At 41.0% G+C, this 25821-nt stretch overlaps 1 long non-coding RNA gene across 3 annotated transcripts; it reads right to left on the bottom strand.

Annotated features, from left to right (window-relative positions):
- LOC104913860 (uncharacterized) lies at positions 1–25821 on the bottom strand. 3 transcript variants are annotated; one of them, XR_014887562.1, is made up of 5 exons: positions 25113–25821; positions 20994–21083; positions 14843–14989; positions 6459–12690; positions 1–1454 (listed from the first exon to the last, which is right to left on the bottom strand). It is a non-coding gene; the product is annotated as an uncharacterized LOC104913860 (long non-coding RNA). The 3 variants fall into 3 exon arrangements; XR_014887563.1 differs by lacking the exon at positions 1–1454 and having other exon boundaries at positions 4998–12008; positions 25113–25464; XR_014887561.1 differs by lacking the exon at positions 1–1454 and having other exon boundaries at positions 4998–12690; positions 25113–25447.

The raw sequence follows: 25821 nt of genomic DNA, 5'->3' as shown, positions 1-25821 counted from the left end.
CATCAAACAGTCCCAGTTCAGCTTCCTGTAAAATCACAGCTCTTCAGCACATGTTGTAAAGTTTTGTTTTTTTTTTCTCCCCAGAGAAAATGATTGTCTAAGGTGAAAATAATCTTATTTGCTGTAATCAGAATGTGAAATCAGAAATGAGAGCAGACGTATACTACCGAATAAAATCCTTCACATTGTTCCTGTAATGATGTGTTTTTGGATGAGCTACGTTTATAACCAAGTAATTTGCTATCAATGCTTCATTGTAATTTACTCTCTAAAGAATTCATCATGTCATAAACTTCAGTAGGTACAAGATCAGTTTGTTCTAATTTTAAGATCGTATCATAAGAAACATTTAGCACATTGTGAAATAAATTCAAGTAGCATTTAATCACGGCAAGTCTCTCTGTCATGCCCATCTTTGTCATCCTTAACAGACTTAAAAACTGCAACTGGGCAATTCTCAGCTAATGTAAAAAGTAACATCTAATAGCTTTCAACTGCAAGTCAGACAGATAATCATCTTGTGGGGACATGCCTCAACGTTTCTGTGCATTGAAGGTTGACAAAATGATACAGCTTCTGTAATTCTGAAACTCGTGGCAGCCAAGGAGAAGTGATTGAAAACTTTGGTTACACAGACCTCAAGATCAAATGATTGTTTGATCAAACGCTTCTTTATAAAATACTGCACTGTGTTTTACAGGAGATGGGGATGCTTATTTTGCTTCCAGCTAATTGCCCAGCTCATTTTCCATTAATTTATAGATAGCAATGCCTGTGAACATTAGTCTTATTAGCTGCATGCGAATAACAAAGTTCAGATCATCTGACTTTTCTTAATACTTCTTCCCATTTCAGATATTGTCCAACAGTTTCACTGGTATCTTGCAGTAACAAGAAAACAGATTTTCTTCATTATAGTACGGCACAGAGGCAAATGACTATCAAGAACACTGTTATTTCTGTGGTTTGAAAGTTGGTGTGTGTGGAGTAATACTAATGCAAATCATCTAGAGTTATTCAAACTTATTTTTTTCACTTTTAGTTGTTATTTTCTGTTTGTAATTTCAGTGACTTTTTTGAGAGAACAAATTTCTTGTTTGAATGAATGGAAGAATTTGATCTCAAGCGAAGTGAGCACAAGACAGAATTTTGCTTTTTAATTCCAAGGGCTGGAGATAAAATTGAGGTTGTGTACACAAGGCTTTTACTCCAGCAGGGAGCTGGGCCAACAGCATTCCCTCTGGTTATAGGTGGAGAAGCAAAAAATGGGGTGCAGGGGACCTTCATGATGCTTTGCTCTGCTGGATTCGGGATGTTGAGCTGACATGAGTTTGCTCACATTCCTGATCTTTCAGGAAAACGACACCTGAGTTGTACCCAGCTTCAAAGTTATGCATTATGCACACATAAGCAGATTCGTGGTTTTGTGTTTTCTCTTGACTTTTCTCTTGCAGCTGGTAAAAAAAAAAATAAATATCAAAGGATAGTAAAAGGAAACTGCAAGCAGGCAATTCTGTCAGCCCAAAGTGTTCAAAACAGGGCAAACTGGATTTAGGGAAGGATGCAAAATGGGAGCAAATGTGATAATTGTAAGAACTGTACGAGAGAGGCAGGGAAACCCCTTGGGTGCAAGAGTAAAGTCATCATCACATTATGTGAGTATTCTGTTGTGACTGTTCTCTGATGTGAGATAGAGTGAAAAGTGGTAGGATTTTTTCTCCTTTAATTTACTTAAATTAGAGTAGCTGAGTTTTGCTTTAACTTATTTTTTATCTGCTTTGTTTAGAGTGTGCTCTGAACAGGGCTTTCTGTTCTTGTACTTCTGTAGATTTTGCTTCTTGCTCCTCTTATTTTATTTTACTTTATTTTTAATTTGCTCCTAGAGGTTTGACTGAAAAGCAGCCATAACATTTCTGATACACATTCCTTTAAAACCAGGGATGGTGGAACTTGAAAACGTGTCAGGGTCACCCAAGAGGAGGTGCTCATGAGAACTAACCCAGGCTTTTCTTCCAGCCCTCCTGGACGTTACCAGATGGGCAGCCTGGAAGCCCTTCAGCAGCAAACCCATTCCCTCTGCTGGCTTTCTGTCCTGCTGCCTATCAGAGGATCCCACTGCTTGAAAACTAGCATCTGAAATGGCTTCATCAGTGAATAAGCAGCACTCTGCGGTCAGCTGAGAGCCAGGCTGCCGTGCTTATGGAAGATGAGGAAGGTGGGTGACTCACATTCAGATGGAAGGTGACCTCAGGGCCAGCCCTCGCTGCACAGTGAAATGTCATCTTGGTGCCGGATGGGCTGAGCAGCTCAGAGTGAGTTTGTGTCCAGCTCCGAGTGCTTGGGTAGAAATCAGATGACATGCAGCTTAAGGCTGAGTTTGTGTTTAATTAGGAGATTATCTCAAATCTGAAATGGAGCCACTTTGAAGTGTGTGAACTGAAGCTAGAGAAAGACTCCCACCAACCCCTGCAAACTGGAAATTTATCAGTTTCACTCTGCATTTATTTGCCGAGGTGCTCAGTTTGGGGTGAGAGCTTGGACTCCTCTTTTCGGGTCCATGTTTTCTCTCTGTCGGCTGCTCCACTCCGTAAGCAGCTCAGCTGTGCTGGAACCGCGCTGCTCCGCTCCCCCAGCAGCACGCCAGGTCCGAGAGGTGTCTGGCTGTAATGAAATGAGCTGACTGGCACTTTAGCGTTCCCCTGTGTAGGAGTGTCTTAGGAGTAAGACACTTAATTATTATTAACGTTCTAATTGGCCTGTGCAAGTGCAGATGTGCGTGGAAGCGCTGCCTGGCTCTCTGTACCGTGTGCATCCCGATCCCACTCCAAACCACGCCGAGCCCTGTGCTTCTGCAGTCCCTATCTGTTAACCTTCAGCTGTTTCCAGAAGCCAAACCACAAACAGACTAAATGTGAAGGGAGGAGAGAAGAAAGTAACTGTAATAAAGAAACATTAACAGGAAAAGTACATCTTGGTAAGGTCTCCAGATAAGAATGTTAAGAATCGTCGTCTCTGAGCATTGTCTGCAGTACAATATGTCCTCCCTATATGCTGGCACAGCTAAAGCATACAGGACATTAGCTCTTAATGGGAAACATTAGGTGTTTAAATCAAGAACATTTTTCCACCACACGAAATTCTGTCAGGTGACTGCTGCAAGCCTTGGTGGAGGCTCTGCTCCCAGAAGTTCCTTCTTTGTTAGAGGCTTGCCACCTAGTGCTGCGCTTCGGTACTGCTCTCCTCGTCCTATTGCCGGCCTCACTGCTGGAAAAACTGATTTTTAGAATTGCTTATTTGATGTAAGTGGCAGTTACTGCATGCATGGACTGTTCTGCTTTTAGAACAATATTTGCTCTGAGACAAGCAGCAATGCTTGCTGTTCCAGCTGCTTGTGCTGACAAACTGCATCCAAGCGGGGTGGTTGTTGTGATGTCCCTTTACCCCACTTTGCCAGAGAAGAAGCCTAAAAATGGATGGCCATCATTCATAGCAGGGTGCTGCCTTAGCGTGAAACTGCAAATGACAGTCAGTTCTGCAGGGTACAAAGATTTTTTTGATGCGTCCACGATTGTCTGGCAGAGAACAAACGTTATTCTCACAAACTCACACTTTAGAAAAACATAAAAGAAACGGGCAATTTAAAATAGTTTCCTTTGTGCTCAGGCGATCTTTCTGAAAGACATAATCTGACCATTCAACTGTATTTACAGCTGTCCCCTTCTGGTGAGTTATTATAAAAACAGAAGCAAGATCCTTAGCTTCCTGTATCTGCACTTAATTTAGCATTAACATCAAAACCATCCCACTCTTCTACAGTGATTTCTTCCACCTTTCTCCTGCTTAAGAGCAGCATCTCACACCACGAGTTGTTTTGCCAGAAATCAGTAGCACAGCTGTCCTTACGGTGAAGTTCTTGGTGCCACAACCTGACCCTAAGTGATTTTGCTAATGGAGATCTCTGCTTTGGCAGCGCCACTTCCCTATGTTGAGCTTGGGCTGCATGGTGCTGAGTGGCTGCAGCTCCCAGCAGAGCTGGTTGCTGTTCAATACGCTTTGCATCAGTCCAGGCTCTGCTCATCATGTTTATTTGACAGGCAATAACCTTTTTATTGAACCCAGCACATTACACTGATGATCCACCCTTCAGCAAATACGATTGTAATAATCACTTGGTATTTATTTAACAGCCAATTGCTGTCTTTTGGGAAAGAGTCAATTTACATAGTTCCAAATTACAATTAATATGTTTTCTAATGGTTATTTAATAAAGGCAGACATGGAGGAGTTGCGTATTGGTGAGAGGTGAGGACATGAGATGGGACTTCATTCTGCCACTGCCTTGCTTGGTGACCTTGGGCAAATCACTTTGCCGCTACATGCTTTTATTTATTTCCTTGTAAAACTGGTATAATAATAGCCCAGTGCCATGAAGCCTAATTACTGTTTGTGAGGGATTTTGACCTCTCAAGCAAGGAGCTGTGTGAGTTATACTATAGCCAGCCCATTGACCCTGAGTGAAGGAAACGTATGCAGCTGTTTATCTAGAGGAATGTCGAGACAGAAATGCATTTTGGGCCAGTGAAGTATCTTTCATTAAAGAACACCTCCCTCCTACGCGCTCCACCAAATGTCAGAGCTTCCTATTGCTCTGAAGTACAAAGTCTAATTTTCTCTGTATGTATGTATTCAGGAGCCCAGCCAACTCCTGGATATTGGTTTCATTGGCTAATTGATGAGGCGTGGAGGGATTTTCTCTAATGCCGAACTTGGGCCTTCCCCATGTTGTAGCATCAGACTCTGACTCCTTGTCCTGTTTCTTCCCTCCCCCTCTCCTGCTCCTTCTTAGGAAATTTAAAGCACTTCACAGAGAGAAGACTATGTTTGTAATAAGTTACTTTAATTGGATTTTTTTTTTTTTTTTTTGTATTGGTATGCACAGGTTATCTTTAAATGATTTACTGACGTACTGCCAAGCACTGCTCATTTAACCTCCTTCCTTCTCACTTTGTATATGGATTCTTCTAACGATACTGGCAAACAATCTCTTAGAGAACGTGCAACACATTTCTGCAATGAACATCCCAAACAAAAGCTAGGAGACACTGCCATTTTAAAGACTGTGCTCCATCCTACAGGTTGGGGCACTGAAGCTCAAATCTTGCTGGGCACCCCTCACTGTGGGACACTTACCCACCCCTTCCTGGGAGGGTAAAGGGGAATCCAGGGGTTTCTTTTCTGCCTTTTTCTTTCTTTCTTTCTTTCTTTTTTTCCCTGTGATCGTTGAGCCACTCCGACATGAATTTATGTGTGTAATCATCTGTGTTGTAATTGGCAGCCTGGCATATGAGTCACTAACCAAATTAACTGAAGTTTCCTTTGGGGAAAAATGTAATCAGTTACTACACTGAGATACATTGCAAGAAATTAACTCTTACTGTTGGTGGGGGTTTGGAGCTGGCTGGCTGAGGGTTTCCTTCCCCAAACTAAATGGGAGCCAACAGGCGAAGGGGACGAGAACAGAGAAGGGGAAAAAGCCCAGAGGGTGGAAGTATCCAGGAAGTCATTTGCAATATTGTCTACCTGAAAAGTTAAAAAATAAGACCCATCTCGAATCATGAGCTTTTAGTTTTTTTTAATTAGTAAGATGGGAAAATAATTTTTTGCTTGTTTAAGGGCTATAAACCTCTGGAGCTCCAGTCTGTGAGTGTTTGCTTGCAATCCAGATTATCAGACATTCACTTTCTGTGCTAAAGAAGGCTGAGATCTTCATGTGATCTCGTGATTCAAGAAGCTGGAGCTTTAAGAAAAAATCCACTATTGCAGAACTAAGACTTAATTGGTCATAGTTAGCATTACAGCACTTGATTGTTTTTCCTCTGTACTGAAATCTATTGAGAGCCCAAATCTAAGCAGCACTGTGTAAATAACTGATCTTTTTTTGTTGTGCTGGATGAATCAAAACACTAAGAAAAGTTTTGTTTCAAATCAAATGAAATATTTTATTTGAGCTGAAATGAAGCCTTCATGTTCAAAGCTCGTTTGCTTAAAAAATATCAGCTACTTTATTTTTGAATAAAATGCCCTGATCTCACTAAGTGTGTTTTTCTACAAGCCTGGTACAGAGTTCTAGTTGAACCTGATCTACAACTGTCTGAAAACAGATGTCTAAAAAGGTCATACTGGCCCCACCTGAGAGGCTCCAGTCTAGTGGGTGACTGAGATGGGGAAGACTCATGGCTTTTAAGTGATAATCCCTATATAATATATGTATATTTGGGTCACGGGGGCCCAAATGTACAACCATAGAGATGCCACTATCTTAATTTTGTTCTCTAAGTGTTGATATTGTTTGTTTGTTTGTCTTGCTACTGCCTGAGGACTTTTCCTTGGTGAAATATTGGTAGAAGGTATGTGAACCAGATGTGCAGTAATGCATCGAGAAAGGAGGAAAATGGTACCTGAAGGACCAAGGCAGCTTTCAGAAGGACTTTCTGGGAAGTCTAAGTGCTCTTGCCTGAACTGGTAAGATTTGTAGTGTCTTCTGTGTAGGACTGAGCTTGGTCAGTTAGAGAAAAATGGTGCATGGTGCCTGGTGGGAGAGAGCAGAGGCAAGCTGAATAGAATATGATGGGCAAAATCTGCAATTTAGACATGAAAAACCCGCACTGATCAGTGAATGCACTGACACTCCTGGAGGGAAAACCAGGAGGTTAAAAACTCTTGGCCCATTCTTTCTCCCTCTGAAGTCAATCACTCAGTGCAGTGTAGATTGTCAGGATAAATTATGACATCTGCTACATGGCAACCTCTCATTTTAACCTTAAACTGCCTCCACAAAGACTCTCAGAAGAGGGCTGTAGGTGTATATGGTTTTTGTTTCTTTGTTTATTTCTTGCTCGGTGCTCCTGCATAAATATAGCACAAGTGTCTTAGTACCACTGCAATTCTTTGGCACGACTCTGTGGCTTCTGACTACATTAGCATTTCCTTTTTCTTTTATCTCCTTCATTTTTATTTTTCACATATTTATTTTAATAACTAGAACAATCTATTTCTGCAGCTGGAGGAGTGCAAAATTCAATTTATCTCACAGAACACCTAAAATTAATTCACGCAGAAAGGGGGTGGTGGAAGATTTAGGTCCTGACTGCAAGCTTTTGACTGGAGTCATTTGTCATTTTGCTTCACGGATTGGAGCAATGAAGGTTTTATAGTGTAAGCCTTTGGAGTGACAGAGCTGCATGTGATTTCACACTGCTGTGTCAGGATTTCCTTTTGCAGGCCTTCATAAGCAACCTATACAAATTCACATCTGCTTGAGCCTGGTGTGGAGGGGAGCTGGATTGGACACGACCCTTCTGTCTTTGCTACTTAGCATCTGCATTGCTTGTGCTCTGCCAGTGGCTGGAAGTCGGTACAGACACTGTGCACGTGGGATGTTCATGTGAACTTCTCAGTGGTCTGCCTCAGTTCTATAAGATGGTCACTGCTCTGGTATTGCTGCAGAAATCAGAGCAAATCACCTCCTGGAGTTGTGCTTGATGTCGTATGCATTCAGATCTATGATCAGAGGTTGGATAATCCTTTGTAGGAGCTGGATGCTCGCTACCTCCTGCTGGTTGATTGCTCTTTCAGGTGCTACGTAGGACAAAGCAGTGCTGGGGGCAAGAAGCAGTCAGTGGAGTCAGGACTTACTGATGGTAGCAGTGGGCTGGGCGTATCTTCAAGGTATGTGCTATCAGAAAACCTCATGGGCAGAAGCCTTGGAAGACCAGGTAGTAGGGCTGGCTGCCTGCAGAACCTCACCAAAATGCCCTTTCAGTGGAAAGGGTAATGCAGAGAATATGAAGGCTGTGATGTGGGGGTGCTTTAAGGCTGCTGAGGCACTGGGGAGAGCTGTGTGAGCAGGTTCCTGGTCCATCCAGTTACTTTCTACAAGTCCCTGCTTGTCAACACCCCTTTTCCAAGGTTATTTATCTTGCTGTCTTTTGCTGAGTTCTTTTGGATCCAAATGAACTGCATTCATTCACACCTGCCATATAACCCAGCAATACTGTACTGAGTGAGTAGGCTTCACTGCTGAGAGCTGTGTTTCAGTGCAATGCGAATCTATGCTCATCCCTGCTTCTCTCTCAGAGAAAGCAGGGAAGCAAGGCTTTGCAGAGGCAATGGGAGATCCAGAGAGGCTTCAGAGACCCTCTTTCTCCCCATCCTTTCACTAACCTATGCTCACCTTGGAGCAGTGATGGCAGGGGATGCAGAACAGCAGTTATTTGCTTCATAACATCACAGAACAGCTGAGCTTGGCAGGATCTCTGGGTCCATCCGAAAGAGCTGGGCAGCAGCCAGGAGATGCTCAGGAATGGTCCCTTACTATTACAGCCTCTGTTGTGTTGCAGCTTTCAGCCTCTCCAGCTCTTTCCAGTGTTTGCTTATCAGGATGTGCTGAGGGGAGAGGGACACACCACTTGACCCTGCTGCTTCTATCTCCCAGTTATGTTAGTGTTACACCAGAGCTTTGGAAGGATCTTTGAAATGTATTATAATCAATGTAAGGCAAAAGTGGCAGTTGGTGTGGTATAAATAGTGCATAAATATCCTTCTTGCTGTCTGCATTGAGGTGAGTCTCGTCTCCAGAGCTTCCAGTGTTTTTATTGCTTTTGTTTTTCTTCCCAATACTGAATTGTGAAGAATTACCTGGGCACTTTCTGCATCTTGCCAAAGAAACTCAAAATGGCTTTCAGGGGTTCATTTCAGATGGATTTTCAGTGCCAGTGAAAGAAGAGATGGTCTTTTTAAAGAATGCAATTTATTTTACCCACTTTCATCCTGAATTTATACATGGGCCATTAGCTGCCAGCTGAGTGGTAAACGCATAACTGGTGATGGTACTGCCTACATCTTGGATCCACTTTCTCCCCTCCAAAAGCTTTTCCCTTCTCTCTAGCTATGGTTACGAGCTGGTAAACCTCTCTTAACTCTTTTTCAGAAGCAGAATTAACTTCCTTCTGTTAATGTTACAAGTGCTTCAGGCAAAAGAGCTTTATTCTGTTGCACCTCCTTTGGGATGCCTCCTTTACAGCCTTGAATAGGTTGAATGACAAAGCAGTCATTAAAACAACTGTTTGAAGATCATTTACCAAGAAAGAGTAGTCATGTAGCGAAGTCACTGGGGAAGAGGAAGGCCTAAATTCATATCTCCACTCTTTAGCAGTTTCTTGGCATGGCCCTGGAATGTGCAATCTCTGGTTTTCCTGACCTTCATCTTTTTTGTAGCAACTTATTCCTCTCGAAAAGGCTATCAGTGAGCTGTGCTGGGTGAATAGCAGTGAAAAATGTCGTCCTTTATCTCCCTGAGCTCTAACTCTTTGTTTGTGAAGTAGGACAGAACACTGCTTCCTTGTGCATCGTCAGCCCCTTGTTTAGAGTGGGAGACCTGATCTCATTTGAGAGTGTAAAATATAATACAGCTACAAAATGCAAACAGATGTCAAGGCTTTCTAATCTATTGTCCACGGGTCCATATAATTTCATAGCTAACTAGTGTTGGTAGAGACTGCAATCTCATACTCACCTTTGTAGGTCATGTTTATGTGGAGGTCTCATTGAATTTCTGCACAGGTATGAGGTCTTGAGGAATAACCTGAGCCCATTTTACTTAGCAGTGGAGTAGATTGTGAATAGGTATGCTGTTGAAGCATTTATTGTTTTTCAACTTAAGTCATGGTTTTATATAAATAATATATGTAGCTAGTCAATGCTTGGGAAATGCATTCTTTTCCTTGTGAAATATTTATGGACATCAGTGCCTACTTAGTATCCAGTCAACTTGGAGAAAACAGCTTGAGTAAGAAGGTTTGGTTGCCTTTAATATCTTGAATGGGACAGACTTTCTAGCTGGAAGATACTGCAAATCTGCCATTTTATCTATCAGTTCCCCCTTCCCTCTCCTGGGACTTCAAATGGACAGCACAGAGAATGAAATCCTCTGCTATGCTGGGGGACAGGCTCTGTATGAACAGGACTAAGGCTGCTTTCTTTTGTGCCTCCAAACAGCCTCTTGGAGAAGAAGCAAAGAGTCTATTCAGGTCTGACTCAGTCCTGAGCTGGCCAAGGGCAAACCTGGTAATGAGAATAATTCATTCTACAAGTGAGATCTCTTGGGATTGCCATTTGCAGTCAATCAAAATGATCTGAATAGTTTCTATAACATATTACAATCTCTGAAATAGTGTCACTTTTCATACACAGTGCATTTTATCCATTCAGACACAGTGCATTTTGCCCGTTGTGGAATTCCCATCTGTGACTTCTGCATTTTTCAAGTCTGCAGAATGGAAATGATATGGGACAGCTGGTATAATAATTCCATGGGGCATACATAGTAGTGCTCACCTGAGGGTCTTTCTAGCTTGGTAAGAGGTGGCCTCAGTCTTTACCAATGATATTTCAATCTTTAGATTCACTGTTGGAAATCTTATCCCTTTTGTCACATTCTTTGACCAGAAAAGTCTTTGTATGGGAATGGGATGTCCACTTCTTTGAAGTCTGAATTTTTTTTTCAATAAACCAGCATGCCAGTCTCTGAACATGATTCAGGCACATGAGGTGGGCAAGCACATGGGAGAATTTGGGCTTTTTGTTGGTAGCCATAAAGGAGAGGTGGCCAAAAATCTTCTGTGATGAAGTTCTAGTCCTGAAAAACCCACCCAGATTTGCAGATCTGTTTGAACTGACACAAATCATCTTAATCACTTACCAAGTAATACCATTTTTGTCCAGTTCTGACTCCTGCAGGCTGCAGGGAGACATGCTTTGTGCTGGCTGATGGAAAGGAGCCTTTGTGATGCTCGTTGCAGCTCCCTGCTCTGCTGGCCTATGATGGATGATATTCTTTTCTTTGCTTAATAACCAACCCTCGTGTATCTGTCTGAAACTCACACCATTAAAGTCTTAACTCAGCAATCTAAAATGGTTTGTTTTTTTGTTTTCCTTACCTACATGTCAAAACATAAGCATGAGCTTTACTAATAAATATTTCTATTTTATATGCATATTTTTATGCCATTGTCCCAGTTGTATTTTCAAGGCTAAGGGCTTCAGTATGAGATTCTTCCTGCATGTTTAACAAACAAATACTGAGAAATAAGATATGCTGATGTGGAGATTATTATACATAAATCATTGAAAAATGCTCTTTTTAGAGAAGGGAATCGCAAAAGGAGTCATTGACCTGAATAAAAGAAGCTCAGCCATACTCCAGAGGATTTGCCATTTTGATACACGTTAGTGCTTGCTAACAATTGTAATTTATTAATCCTGTTCTCTCTTCTTTTCCTCTCTCCTTGCACATTCACTTTTTATTGTAAACAAGAATTGTATTTATTTTCTAAGAGTGTAAATTGATCTTGTGGTCACTGATTACCACTAAAAGCTACTTGGTAATCAAAACAATCCCTCAAAAGACCCATAACCAAAATAGGTAGAACAGCTCTCCTCACTGGATCATTCAATTTTAATATTTTGAAGAGAAAAAGCAGCATTTGCATCCTGAAGCAGAGCCAAGGATATTCTGGACTGATTTGTGGGTCGTAACTCTCATGGTCTGTTTGGAAACAGAAGCTCACTGCCTAGCACAAATTGATGGAGCTCTGCTCCTGCAGATGAAATACTGTTAGCTATGCTGATGGATTCCAGGATATAGATTGGTGATAGCCAGGATTTTTCCTCCTCTCTGGAAAACCAAGATGCTTTGTTTGATTTTAAGTGGCAGTTGAACACTTGGAAACTTCTCCTCATGCAGAGAAACTGGAACTGGAGTCCAGACAGCACAGCGAGGTTGCTGTGTGTTACTGCTTATTACATCTCTCTTATATCTGCAGTACAGAAGTTTTACTTACAGAGCTGTCAGGTCTCTGATTCTATCCTCAGCATCCCAAAGCTTCCATCCACGTTCAGTATTAGCCAGATGTATTCAAATGCATGTACTCACAGATGTTCATGCCTACCTGCACAACAGATGTGATTATTTTTCCTATTACCTCTGCTTTCCAAATGAGGATGCAGTAGTTGAGTGTTTTATATCCCAGCAACCAGAACTAAATTCTGCAAGAAATTTATAAATAATCGAGGCTAGGTAATCTTATCAGTAAATATCCAGTTCTAATTTGTAATCACCAGGTGTCTGTCAGAAGCACAAGTTTTCTCTCTCCCAGTACTTCCCAGTTACTGCTAACATTCCCTGGCTTTGCTTCAAACCGAGCTGGAGTCTCAGCACCATGTTTTCTTTCATTTAACAAATGTTGACTTTTTAATAAGATCTGTTTCTTCCTTTGTCAATATACTCGGAATTTGTCTAAGGAGTCCTTTTGTACATCGTCCCTGTGGTATGTTGTAAACACACTGGCAGAAGCAATAGAGTACTTAAACCATCCTTACTCCTCAAGTTTCCCCTTCAGCTGCAGCTGTTCTGTTTCTGAAGGTGGATTGCAGTGTGCCTCTAGCTGCGTTCAAGTTTTAAATCTTACTGAGATGCAGAAGGTGCTGTGCAGAGCTGAGCTCTTGCAAAGTCTGGAAATGATTTTTTTTTCCTTTTTTTCCCCCTCAGTTATATTGGTAAGATGAGGTGCCTGTTTGCTAGAATGCCTTTTTCCTTTTCCTCTGCAGTTTGTCTTTTTTGTGGAAAAAATACTGTTGGGGAAAAAAAGATATGCAATAAGTCATTGTGCAGAGAGAAATAACGAAAAAATATACAATATATTTGAGTGATACATTTTGGGAAATTCTTAGCTTGGACACACAAATATCTGGCTTTCTAAATAAGTTCCTGTATTCTTAGCATTTATTGAATCAGCAGTGTACCCATCTGTTATGTAACGCTAGCAGCTGGTCACCCTTCTCTGTGATGTACAGTTTCCTTTTCTTCTTGTAGAAGTGATAGAATAATGCTATTATTCTTCAGCACCTTTCAGTTAATGTTCCCTTAGGTTGTCATCCAGCTCCCAGTTACTTACATGTAAATACAGATGGGTTCAGTTCCTAATTTAGAAGAAGAATTAGCTTTGAGCAAAGCATTAATTTATACTGATGGATTAGAAAAGAGCTTCTTTTCCAAATGAAATCTGTTGGACTGGTTAAAGAAACAACTGTCAGCGTTGCTCCTCCTATGTGCCCCAGTAATTTCAGTAAATGGGTTCTAATAATTGGTCTCAGGAAAAGAGAGGAATTGACAAGCCTGGGTTTCACTATCTTCCTCTCCATCACAGTACGTCTCTGCTCATCTGATAGCTGCAGAGCTGTGGCAAAAAGATCTGTGCAAAGATCTACACGGGTCCTGTCAGGTTATCTCAGAGAGTAGGAATGGAAAAACAAGGCGTTAAAGAACAGCTGTATGCAGAAGGCAAAATGTGAGATCACTGGCACTGCCAGTGTGGTCTCCTGCCATGATTCCTTAAATAATTATCTATTGTATGTATATATATGCTTTTTTCTGTTGACAAAACACAAGTTTTGGGGGAGATATCAAAGAATTTGAGGTCTGATCTGCAGTCTTGAGGTCAATAGAAAGTATTTCTCATCGTGTATATCTTGGCCATGCTTTCTGAAATGGCTGTGGTGGAAAACCTGAAGCCAGGCAGATGTTAAACATCTGGTATGAAACCAAGGACTCTCTTCTACAGAATGCTGAGTAAAGCTGGCCAGAAAGTGAAACATCTGTTTTAGGAAAAATGTGAAATTTTTAGAATTTTTGTCTGATCAAAATAAAAATAAGACCTCTTGCTATAGAGAGAGCAAGTGAACAGAAAGAGCTTCGGCTTGGAGTACAGCAAAGCCCAGTTCTGAGGGAAACCAGGGTTCAATCTATGGTCTACAACATCTCTTTGGCTAGGATCAATGCAAAATTGCTCCAGTGGATTGGTTTTGACTCAATGAAATCCCATTCCTTGGGGCAGAGGAGAGACTATGCTCCACAACCCAGACATTAGGGCATTCGTAAGGTCTGTGGGAAGACTGTGTTAAATCCTTGCCCTGCTTTATTTGGAGTCATCTCAATCTTTCCTGTATCACACAGTATAAATCCACATCACCAGGGAACGTGTTAACCACTGAGCTTCTGGCTGTGCTAGGATCTTTTCCCAATCAGATTTTGACCATCAGTCTTTAGTCAGACTGGAAGATTCTTCCCAGAAAGCATTTTGTTGAAACTGATGTTTCCCACAAAGATTTTTCAGTTCAGAGAGACCAGCATTTTCTGTCCAAAAAAAAAAAAAAAAAAAAATTGCTGGAAAATTCCTGACTAGCACCAGGGCTGAGCACTGTTGAGGTCAATTGACTGCTTGCATCCTTTCTAATGTTTATATCTTTTTATTTCAAAAGAGTTAGAGAGCTGCTCTTCTGGGCAGGAAATTGCAAAAAGGCCAAGGGCTGCATTTAAATAGTGCATTCAACTGTAACTTGCACTGAGTGCAAATTTGAAATAATCTTTATATAGAAGTTGTTGTCTCTACCTACTGAACATGTTGAACCTCCCAGATGCCCAATCTGCCTGCTTTTCACAAAACAGAACATTTCTTTCCTAAGTACCAGAGCCAATACTGTAAAAAAGAGGTCTGGAAAAAGAAACTTTAGTAATATAGCTCATAAGTTCAGCCCAAAGGGACTTTCACTGAAGCCAAACTTGGAATGTATAAGTTAAAAAGGGAGGGGAAGGAGAGATAAGGGGATCAGAGAGTTCTAAACAACTCTTGCATGAGCAGAAGGACAAAGAATGCTAAACAAAGATTTTATTGGCATTAGAAATGTGATGATTACAGGCAGCATGTAGTTGGGGCAGCTTTCTTACTTGGCACATTGCTGCTCGTATTCTACCGCTGCTGTTGGTCTCTTGAAGGATTCTCAGCCAAATAACTTTTCCCTTTCTGCTCCTATTTCCCTTGCAGTAAAATGGTGTCAGTGACGTTTTTGTTGCCTTTGTAAAGTACTTGGAGATCTGGGGACAAAAGAGATATTTAATGTTGTTATTCAGTAAGGGATACAACTGTAAAACTGAAGTTTGAAATCATCCCTACCCCTTCCTATGCTTCTTTCCTCTTATAGAAGGATTTTTAAAATTATTATTTCTTTTTCTGTTGGGAAAAACCTAGTGATTGCAAACTGATGAATTTAGAAGTCTCCTCCTACAGTCTTGACTTCTGAGCCAAGTCTCAAACCTTCCCGTGGCTTTGTTGTTGGGTGCAGGTTATGTGCTCTGAGAAGCTGTATTTGGAAAGCAACGTACAAGTGGCAGATGGTGGTAATCCTCCAGGTGTCCCACTGCAAAATGTGTTGGGCTAGATGCAAAGCTGGGTCGGAGGCAAGCCATTGGTGCTGACCTAAGAGCAAGCATCTTTATCCAGCTGGAGCTCCAGTGCACCCAGCACTGACCTGCTGCTGGCCACAGTTTATCCTGTCTCTGACTATCTGTTAAATCCACGTAGCATAAAGCCCCAGACTGGTCAGCCATGGGGTGACTCTTACACTGCTATGTCCTTCAGGTTATCATTGCTTGTGCTTTCTTATGTGGTCTCAGCACTTAACTATCTCAACATGCAGTGACTGTCCTCAGAAGCTTCTAGGCACAAAATTGTGCTTATTATTATTATTATTATTATTATTATTATGTTTTGCTCATCAGTACAACAGGACTGAAGTAAAGATTCTGTGCGTTAAATAGAAATCATATCATATTTTTTAAAAAGTTGCAATGTTGTAATTTCCTGTACACAAGTCTGCATTCAGGTCACAATAAAAAATCATCTTAATGTCTTTTAGCCCTTATCACCTATTGCATGGGCCTTACAGGCAATCAACAATACAGTCAAAGCAGCTGTATGTAGTGACTTTGTTCTGCCATTTGATTCCTGAAAAGATTTTTCATGACCAAGATAAAGATTGGAACAACTGACTATTCAAGAAATCTCGTTATAGAATGAGATCTATACTCCAGTCCCACAGTTTATTGTCCACATGGATATCCAGCTGAGAAATTCAGCATTGCTTTATCAGCAAAGTTACAAATATTTATGAAGGAACAGAAGTCAAATGGGAAGGATTGTCTAATCCAAGCTATGTATGCTTATAACTGCCCTGAGCATGAAAACAACTGCTTTTTCTCAATTTTTCTTGCTTTATGGGTGGTCTGCAGTGTTATCCATAAATAATCTTTTTTTTCCCTTTTTTTTACTTTGTACAGGATAGAGAGGATAATAACCGTACCAGCTTCACCAACCCATGGAGAGAACAGCTGAAGAGAGCCTGTGAAATTGCTATGATGAATAGCAGAAGAAGGGAAGATTTCTTGCAGTGAGAAAGATCTGAGCAGCACTTCAGGCTGGAAGGCAAAGTGAGAAAAACCTTTTTTGGATGTAGCTAGGTACTTTCCTTGGATCATATTAGAAGTGTGTTATTAGAGAATAAGAAACCAAGAGGATTTCCCTTCTCCGTGCTAGAGAAAAACAAAGAAAAACAAAATGTATTGGGAAACTTATCTAACTTAGGAAAGGCAAACTGAAATGTTATCCCAAAGAAAGAGCTTGAAGTCAATCAAAGAAAAGAAATAATAAAAAAAAAGCAGTCTGTAATTTTTAATATGGACACAGCAATGAGAATTTTGCCTTACAAAATCAATTGCAATTTCTGAAATAGTTCCTCTCTAGGTATATCATAGTATCTTGCATTCCAACCAGTGTTCTAGCCTGATATGCTAGGCACTGTCCACTCTGCCAGCACTGCAGGCTGTTATCAATTCCAGATTCAGTCTCCTCAAGACTCACCAAAGCAAACAAACAACAGCAACAAAAAACAGTTCAAAATAGTTCAGTCTTCTGACCAATTATGCACCAGACTAGGGCTACAGATTCAATACACAGCAGTCTTTCCTAAATTCAGAGCCACTAAGAACTTCTTTTTCTTCCAGAGATGTATGATCATAGTTCATTAGATTCAAAGGAGCTACATGAAACTGTTGCATATAAAACTGTCTCAAATTCTTCCTTAGGAACACTGACACAAAAAATAGTATGTATCTTTCTGTTCAAAGTATGTCTTGCCAAGGAGAGGCAAGACCTGAAACTAGTATTGCTATTTCAAACATGTCAGCATCACTGTTGTTGTTTGGGCTTCATCTCTATGTACAGTAATGGTTACAAATGGTGGCTGGGTGCTTCTTGGGAGCTTAGGAAGCAGTGACCTGGAAATCTCTACTCCAGAGGCAAGATTGAGCTGTTCTGTCAAAGGCATTGATCACATCTATAGCATCCAGGCCTCCATAGTGCCTTTAATATCTATAAACACGGGATATGTAAGCTGATTGACCCTTTTAGCTCCAGATGCCATTGGTAGGAAGGCTTGCTAGGCTTTAATCTACGACTGGTCAGACAAAACACATACCTCGTAAAGACCTCAGGCTGGTTGGACTGTATTTGCTACCAGCAGCAGACTAAAGCTCAGCAAACTATTAACAGAAGTTCAGTCCGACAGTTCAGCAGTCAAGGCCTGACATGTGTTGAGATGTTCTTTCCTGATCTATAGCTGTCACTGGTGTGAGTTTACAGTACTGGCCCCCTTCTCCATTTCCCTAATGACAGCTGTAAGCCTCCTATATCAACAAGGTGGCTTAAACCATGACATGATTGGCTTTGCCCATCTCTCTGTACACTTAACAAACTCCTCCTTCTCAAAGTGTTTTGGCAGCTCACATGCAGTATGGCATGATATTGAATCTATTGCTGGCTTAGTGATGAACAGATGTCAGGGAAAAATGGTAACAGGAGAAAGGCTGAAAAAACTATTTTCCTATGAGGGCTTTCCACCTAGCAGAGGCATTAATAAAATGCAAGAGAGTCTTTCTTCAGGTTTTTCAATGCAGATAAAGTTTGGTGGTTAGGTCATTCTTGAACTGAATTTCCCTAAGGCAACAAATATAAGAAGTTATTCTTTCACTGCAGCGTTGGTGGAGCTTGAGTAGAGGAGAGCTGGATCAAACTTGGACAAGCATTTAGGTACATGCACAATATTGCAACTCTCTCTGAGGAGGGCCTAGAATTCTGGCTAAATATATTATTAAAAATTGTATTTGTATATCATTTACCAAAATAATTATATATTTCAGAAGATATTTGAATTTTTAAAAGTAGTTCTTGGATTTCCAGGTGCTTTCCCTCACCATGGAGTGGAGTGCTTTTAATTTTCATTACTGGAAATACTGGCTCTTCAATCAGATGCTTTTTTAAGTAGTATCCTTTGAGTTTTTGCATTATGTTCCTCTTTGGGCACTTATGTGATTTTATAAAGGCACTGATCAGCCGTAGATTGCTTTGAAGTTGCTGACAGTTTGAATAGTTGGCACCTCAGGAGAAGCTGAGAAGTTTGGTGCATCAGCTCATGTCCCTATGTTTTAAAACCTTTGGATTGATGGCCTTTGCATTGACTGACTTTGAGACAGGTGAAGTTGATAAAAGTGAAGGAGTATAAAAAAGCTAAGTGCAGCAGAGGATTAAAAAAGGAGGGAAGATAACGAGAAGAGAGATCGTGGCCTAGATTAAAAGGCAGAATTTCATTGGGATGTTTTCCTTATGTCAAGACTTCCTTTTTATTGCCCTTTTTTCTTTATACAGAGTTGCTCTGAAAAGGCTGCATCCTGACTCTCCCACATCCCTGTATTTTATCTTGGTCAATGATGTACAACCTTGTAAAAAGTAAGTTAAATATTTCTGTGGTTAAATGTCACCTGGCTTGGTGGACACAGAAGGCTCACGTATAGAGCTGGCAGGAGTAAGTCACTTCATAAGTTGCAGTCCCTGCTGCTCCCCCTCGTCTAGACTTGTTCTCATCCTAAACCTAGCAAGGTCCTGTCACTGAATTCACTTAAAACCTGAAATGGAGACTTCCTGCTATAGCATCCTGTACTTGCATTCTGCAAACATCAACTCTGTACTGGGACTGTGTTCCCTGGCTGCAGTTGCTTATTCTCAGACTCCTCTGAGACTTAATAGTGTTTCACATTTAATTTTGGAGGTCTGCACGATCCTACTGCTCAGATCTTGTAAGGTAAACAGGGTCAGACCTGGTTAGTTATTGGATGGGGTCACCTCCAAGGAAAACACAGGTGCTGGCCTGCAGGAAGTGTGATGGTGATTCAGAGGCGGCTCCGATCCCTCCGTGCCTCTCGTGTGCCAGAGTGCAGCACTGGCAGGGATGACTTCTTCCAAAGGTCAGGGCAGGATGGAAAACCGCTGCCTCTTTATTTTGTTTACAGGGGCATGAGTGAAAGTTCCTACCCTAGAAATGGGGCACATCTGACGTGGTTAAAAAGTCAGCAGATCTCTACTTCTTTACAACTGGGAACAGACCCTCTGAAAAGATGACACCTATGGTATTCCAGGAGGCCCTTTGTCCTTACTGCACAAAAACCCAATTCTCTTATAGCCCTTCTACCGACAGAGAGTCAGTTCTGCTCTACAAGCAAGGAATGTTCCTTTTGTCACACTTTCACATGGTAGATTGGCTTAGAATGGAATTCTCTCCTCACTAAGTTAGAATGTTTGCACTCTAGTTATTTTGGGTCAAAATTCCTTTGAGCTTAGAACTTCAGTTTCCTAATAGCACTGAATGAGAGTTGTTCTTATAACAGGTACATTTCTACCTCTTTGGACTCAGTCACATATCTTACACCTGGCTCAAAATTTCAGTTCTCTAAATGACGCTGCAGCTCATCCTGCTCGAAAACTAGACAGTGATCTCATGGACATCAAAGTTACTCCTTCGAAACAACATCTTTCTCTGTACCTTTTATAATAAAATGCCTTAAGGTGAAATCTATCTTTAGAATAGATTTTGCCTCATAAGAATAGAGAACTCTTTTTTTCAGAAGAATTATTGTTGTTCTCAATTGTATTACTATGGTCTGCTGACCAGGAATGTATTGTGTCTTTATTTGGGACTGAACTGAATGCATGCTTCATTATAATGTTGAGGCACTTTTCATCACAGATTTACTGATGTCTGTAGTCTCAACAGAGTGAAACAGAGCTAAGTATTTTCTAGAATGAAGTCAAGTGAATGCAAAGCATATGCTTAATGGAGTGCCTGCTTAAATGGCGTCCCAAAAGAAGGATAGATTTCTCATCCTTAAGCATTTTGCATTAAATCATATGGGATAAAATTCAACATTCATTTCAATGAATCAGTCAACTCAGTATGACTTAGCTCTTTGCTGATCAACCACTGATGGTGCTTTCCATTCAGACCTGCTCTGGGATGCTCCATTTCATTGGCAGCTTGTTTTGGCTAGTCCTGGAGTACTTTAAATATACTTTTGCCAATTGCAGTTGTAATTGTCACTTGGGTTTTGAGGGGAGAAGCGAGGAGCAAGTACAATTTCTAGATTTTTGTGGGTTTTGGCATCTTCATGACAGTTTTACTGAGCTTGCACATATTATGCTCTTGCTGACATTTCCTCCTTTTGAAGTCATTAAAACCAATTTCATATTTATAAATAAAATGTCCTAATGCATCTAGTATTTGATGAGGTCTGGCTGCTGCCTGCTTTTCTTTTTAATGTTTACACCAGGTGCCTCTTGCTATCAAGGAACCAAGCAATGAATAAATTTAACAGATATTTCTTTTAATTAGCCCCCAAAGAGCCAGCAATGAAAAACACTATCAGAAACATTTACTGCTATAGAAAATACAAGACTTCTTCTCAAAGCCACTACACAGAACTACAGAGCAGCAGTAAAATCATCACTTGGATGCAGACATAGATTGTTTACATAGGGATCTTGCATGAAGCATGCATTTATTAGTATTAACTTCTAAGCATGCAAACACTTCCACACATGCATCTGAGTAGAGCTATTGAAGCCAGTGGGATAGCTCTGCTGCCTAGCATTAGGCACATGCACTAAAGTTTGTGGGATTAAGGCTCCATTTATGTATATCCCTAAGAGCTTTACCTTCTCTCAGGAGTGGGGAGGAAAACTTCTGTTCCAGATTGGTGTAATTACTGTAACATACAATACTGGCAAACCAGATCCTCTGAAAGTCTGCAACATTTCAAAGTACATTAAGATACAGGCTAAAGGCTGACAGCTCCTTATTCTGACTCACAACTTGCCCCCTCTGCTTTTGATTCTGCATTCAGAACTGCCACATGAGTGTCACAGCTGCAATCAATATGCATTTATGTAGCACCTTTCTTTTTTTTTTTTTTTTTTGAAGTTTTCTAAACACTTTACAGGCAGCTCTTTTATTTCCACAGATCTCAAAGTTTTCAAAATCTAACTATTGTTATCCTTTTTTTTGAGAGAGAAATGGGTGTGTTTCAAGGGAAGTGACTGGTCCAGGAACAATTGCTTTCAAGTGAGATAAATCAGATTTTTCCTGTGGAAATTCGCTCAAAAAGATCTCCAGTGACTCTCTGGGAAAACACAGAATTTTTATTTCCATGTTGCAATTGGTCTTGCACGATCCCGTCTATATCAGCTAATAACCCTTGTGTGTGACAACAGTCAGCCTAGAAAACCTCTGAACCACATACACAGTAATCATCTCCACTGCACGGCTGGGCTATCACGAAGAAAATACAAGGACTTCAGAGTTGTTTGTTGTAGACAGTAGATTATGGGGCTTAAATTCTGCACTGAATCCATCTCACAGGTCAATTTTATACGAGGCCTTAGGGGAGACTGAAATTACATCCAGGGTTCCGTTATTTGTGCCTGGTTTGTCTGGCTTGCAGTTGAATTTTCCCCAAGATGTACAGATAATGCAGCTGACTGTGTGTCCATGCAGCTCTACATTTGAAAGAAGCCCCAAGCTTAGAGCAATGGGCAATGGAGAGCAAACACATCCCATACATGTTCCTGTACTCCCCTGCTCTGATACACCTGGCATTAGTGAACCCTCTGGGATAGCAGCTGATGCACTGCTACCAGTCTGGCTGTGCCACAGTCTCTGGCACATTCAGTGGGATCCATAATGTAGGATCACAATCCCTAGGTAATGGAGTGTTCTGTCAGGATCATCCCATTGCATTGATCCAATCTCTGAAATGACTGGATGGGGAAATGAGTGCTCTCTTCTCTCCCCCAGCTCTATAGGAGTTCCTTAATTAAAGACTTACAGAAATGTTCTCTGCCAGCAAAATATTTCTCATGACATTGTTATGGGAAATGTCTTTAAAGTGGCAGTCAATTCTTCTTTGAAGTCATTAACAACTAAAAACGAATGCAGGAACTGGTGTGAGAGGGCTGGAAATATGAGAAGATTTAAAGTGTATCTCTTACATGTACTCCAGCAGAGAGAAGGGAAGAGATCCAATTGCTTCCTTACCCTTGGAATTTCTCTGTTGGTTTTAATCGTGTGATGCCCTAATGACAAACTCCACACACACTCTGGGGTATGTTCTCAACTTAATCCATGGGGATACATGTCTGTAATACTCATTAATGTCAAGAAGCGTTAGGAGGAACATAAATCTTTGCTCACTAAGATGTGAATCTAGACTCTGATGTACACCATACTACATCAGCTGCTGACTGAAGAAAAAGAGGAATTCCAGCACCTAAAAAGTCTACTTTAGAGTTCCTAGACTAAACAATCGATCTGGCCAAAAAAATCAGGGGTGAAATTTCTACTCCACACTTTGGTTCAAAAACACCAGCTGCAATAGAGAAAGATGCATACCCGATGGGCAGCCCTGGCTCACACAGGAAGTCCATAAAATCCCTATGAATCCCCACGCAGCTAGACAAATTCTTTAGGTCCAAGAGAAACCTCAAAAAGCAGATAAACAATGCGTATCTGAGTAAATCTTCAGTGCCATACAGCTGGGGAAAATATCACACTACACACATACATAAAGAGAAATTCTGATGCCAAAAAATTGGAACTACTCTATAACAGACTTCTGATTTGTGATTTCTTTGGCACTGAGCCTAACACAAAATCACTGTGATTTCCAACTACAAATATTTTTGGAACCACCAGACTTGCTCCCATGTGTACGTTAAATGAAATGAATGTTCAAAACCCATAATAAAACCCCAGAGGGAAGTCTCCGATCAGAATATTAACATTAATCTTAGGAAGTCACTAGGAACCATTCAAGCTATAATAATAAATTGCAATAAAGAAGGAATATAAGGGCTTTTTTCTATCTGTCCGTTAAGCAGGTGTTACTGTGAATGCTCTAATCTACACAGCGCAGAAGTGAAGTGGTTGCCCTTAAATTTTCCAGTTGTGTAAAATAAATAAATGACATTACCATAATATGTACAACAATCCCTCTTATACCAGCTTAAGTGTAGTTCGGGGAATACTGCCGATACCGAGATAACGTAATGCAGCTATGCATGACAAGGCTGGAAAGTTTTCAAAAGCAATCCTTCTATCAACAGCAGGACTGTGAGCTCACTTCAGATTGATGGAGAGAGCCACTGCCAGTCACCTTGCCTGTGACCCAGTCCCTTGTCATTGAGCCTGGGCAGTCAGAGGTGTCAGGACTTGGTGCTATCACATCGTTCCTGTATGAGAGTAAGTGGCTGACCTGCACCATGCCTCCTATACCTCAAAGGTGAGGACCTTTGAACGTGTCTGGATCCAGCCTGCAGTGCCTAAGCTCTGGAATCTAAAATGGCAGTACAGTACATTAACAATAGTGGCTCCATTTTGAAAACTGATGATATTTTTCAAAAGCAGCTTCCTTTGACTTGCTGCAGTCAATCAGGATGGCTCAGCATTATTATTTAGATAATGTGGTTATATGTGCTCAGTCTTTAAATGTTGAGTTTAAAAATGCTTTGGCCACAGTCTCCAGCACTTCATTAAAACTAAGGATCATCGTGCACAATATTTGTAGTGTTTAGCAAGAAGAGAATCAAATCAAACCAAACCTGCCCTTTATTTTGACTGTTTTTATTTTTTTGAGTTTGGAGTCTTTAAGTAGTCACATGAAAACTTTCTCGTTGCCATTAGATAGACTCAGCCAGGACTAGCACACTGTATTACTGGAAAAGACAGAGTATTTTCACAGATAGGTGGGAAACAAGGTGTAGAGGAAGTCTTAATTCAGAGGTTGCTTTCTGGTTCAGGCACTGACTCCAAATGGCAAACCCATTTCTCTTATCACACAGATCATTCATATCACACCTGGTCATTCCACGGTGACTGCTGTCTTTCTGACACAGCTCAGATTCCAGGAGGTGTGGGGAACTCCCACAGCACAGCCTCTGCAAGTATCTGCAGCTCAGCAGCTACAGCAAGCCATTGGAAGCTGATCCACGTTGAACGACACCACTGAATCCATTGGGATTCACCCAGTATTCACTAAGAAACAGACAGGTTATATCTCCTGAAATCTAAAGCACCAAGACACTCCAGGATAATTTCTGATCACATTTATGATGCAATTCACCAAGAATTGTACAAACAGTGATCTTACCGTGTTTAGCATGTTCCTATTATGAATTTCTTGTGTGCAGCCTGACAGAATAACAAAATCATCATTCCAGGTATGAATAGTGCTCTATTAATAATCTACTAAGTCGTCTGCAATAGCAGTGAGTGACAGACACTTCAGCTGACTCTTGGAAAATGAATTGATATCAACTGTGAAATTGGACCCCAAGTATGGAGACATACAATAGGGCATGGCTGTGAGAGATTAGCTGGGGGCCATGTGGTTTCCCACTCTGCTCCACCCCCCCTTTTGAAGCAAACATGCCCCAGCACCCTGCATTTGTTTCAGATCCACATGGGCACGGCTGGGGAGAGCGCTGCGTTGGGCCAATAGGAATTTTGTTCTCTCCTAACAAACAACTGATCTGTTAATGTCTCCTGACCTGGCTTCGTGGAAAACACTCACGCAGGCAGAAGCTCCTATGAACAGATGCTCGTCTTCATCCTACAAATAAGTGGCTGTTTTTTCTCTTCACCACTCCGCTTTTATCTCTCATCTCTCCTATTTGACACATCTCTCCTGCTGACTGCTGGTGGGGCGAGCCTGTGATTTGTTCCAAGCAAACACATGTGCACAGTTTCCTCCATTGTGTGGTCTCATGCTATGAACTTACCTGTGGGTGTTTACTTTGGTGGCATGACCTGGTATTTTGTAGCGCTGTATCTTTTTTCTCCTTCCTTGATATTTTTTCCCCTCAGCCACGATAACTCTTCGTCAGAAGCTGCTTGCATTTCTGCTTTGATCATATAGAACGTAGCATATAGCCTCGGGTAACACAGTGCTGCTTAACACAGATGAAATAGCTACAAACCCTCTTAGAAGTAGGGTTTAAAAAGGGATACCAGTGAAATCAGATCTCTCTAGCTGGACAGCAGTCTGATAGGAGAACAAGGGCTGTTGTGGTATTTGGCAGCCAGACAGTCTTTATTGTTATTAGATGAAACAAAGCCTGTGATCTTTAGTCCTTGACCTTAACTGCAGCAGCACACTCTTAATCAGACCTTAATTTAACACCTAACATGGTCACAGAAAGGATCAGACATGGGCTGCTGGTTTAATTACATGTAGCTGATATCATCCAAACCAATTTAACCTCATTGCTGTGAGTTGGGCACTGAATGGGAATCACCCTTTAGATGCAGAACAGAACAGTTTCCAATATATATATTAAAAAAAAAAAAAAAGTACAAACATACTGTTGAAGGTTTTGTGCATTCACTTAAAAAAGACAGAAAGAAGTACTCTTTTGGATACTTCACAGGTGATGTTACAGCCTTTTCAGGAGGAACTGGAACCAACATGATTTGCTAAATCTCTTTGCC

The sequence above is a fragment of the Meleagris gallopavo genome, chromosome 21 (genome assembly GCF_905368555.1).
Source record: "Meleagris gallopavo chromosome 21, MGAL_WU_HG_1.1, whole genome shotgun sequence".
Taxonomy (NCBI): domain Eukaryota; kingdom Metazoa; phylum Chordata; class Aves; order Galliformes; family Phasianidae; genus Meleagris; species Meleagris gallopavo.
This window is presented reverse-complemented; position numbering and strand designations above follow the sequence as displayed.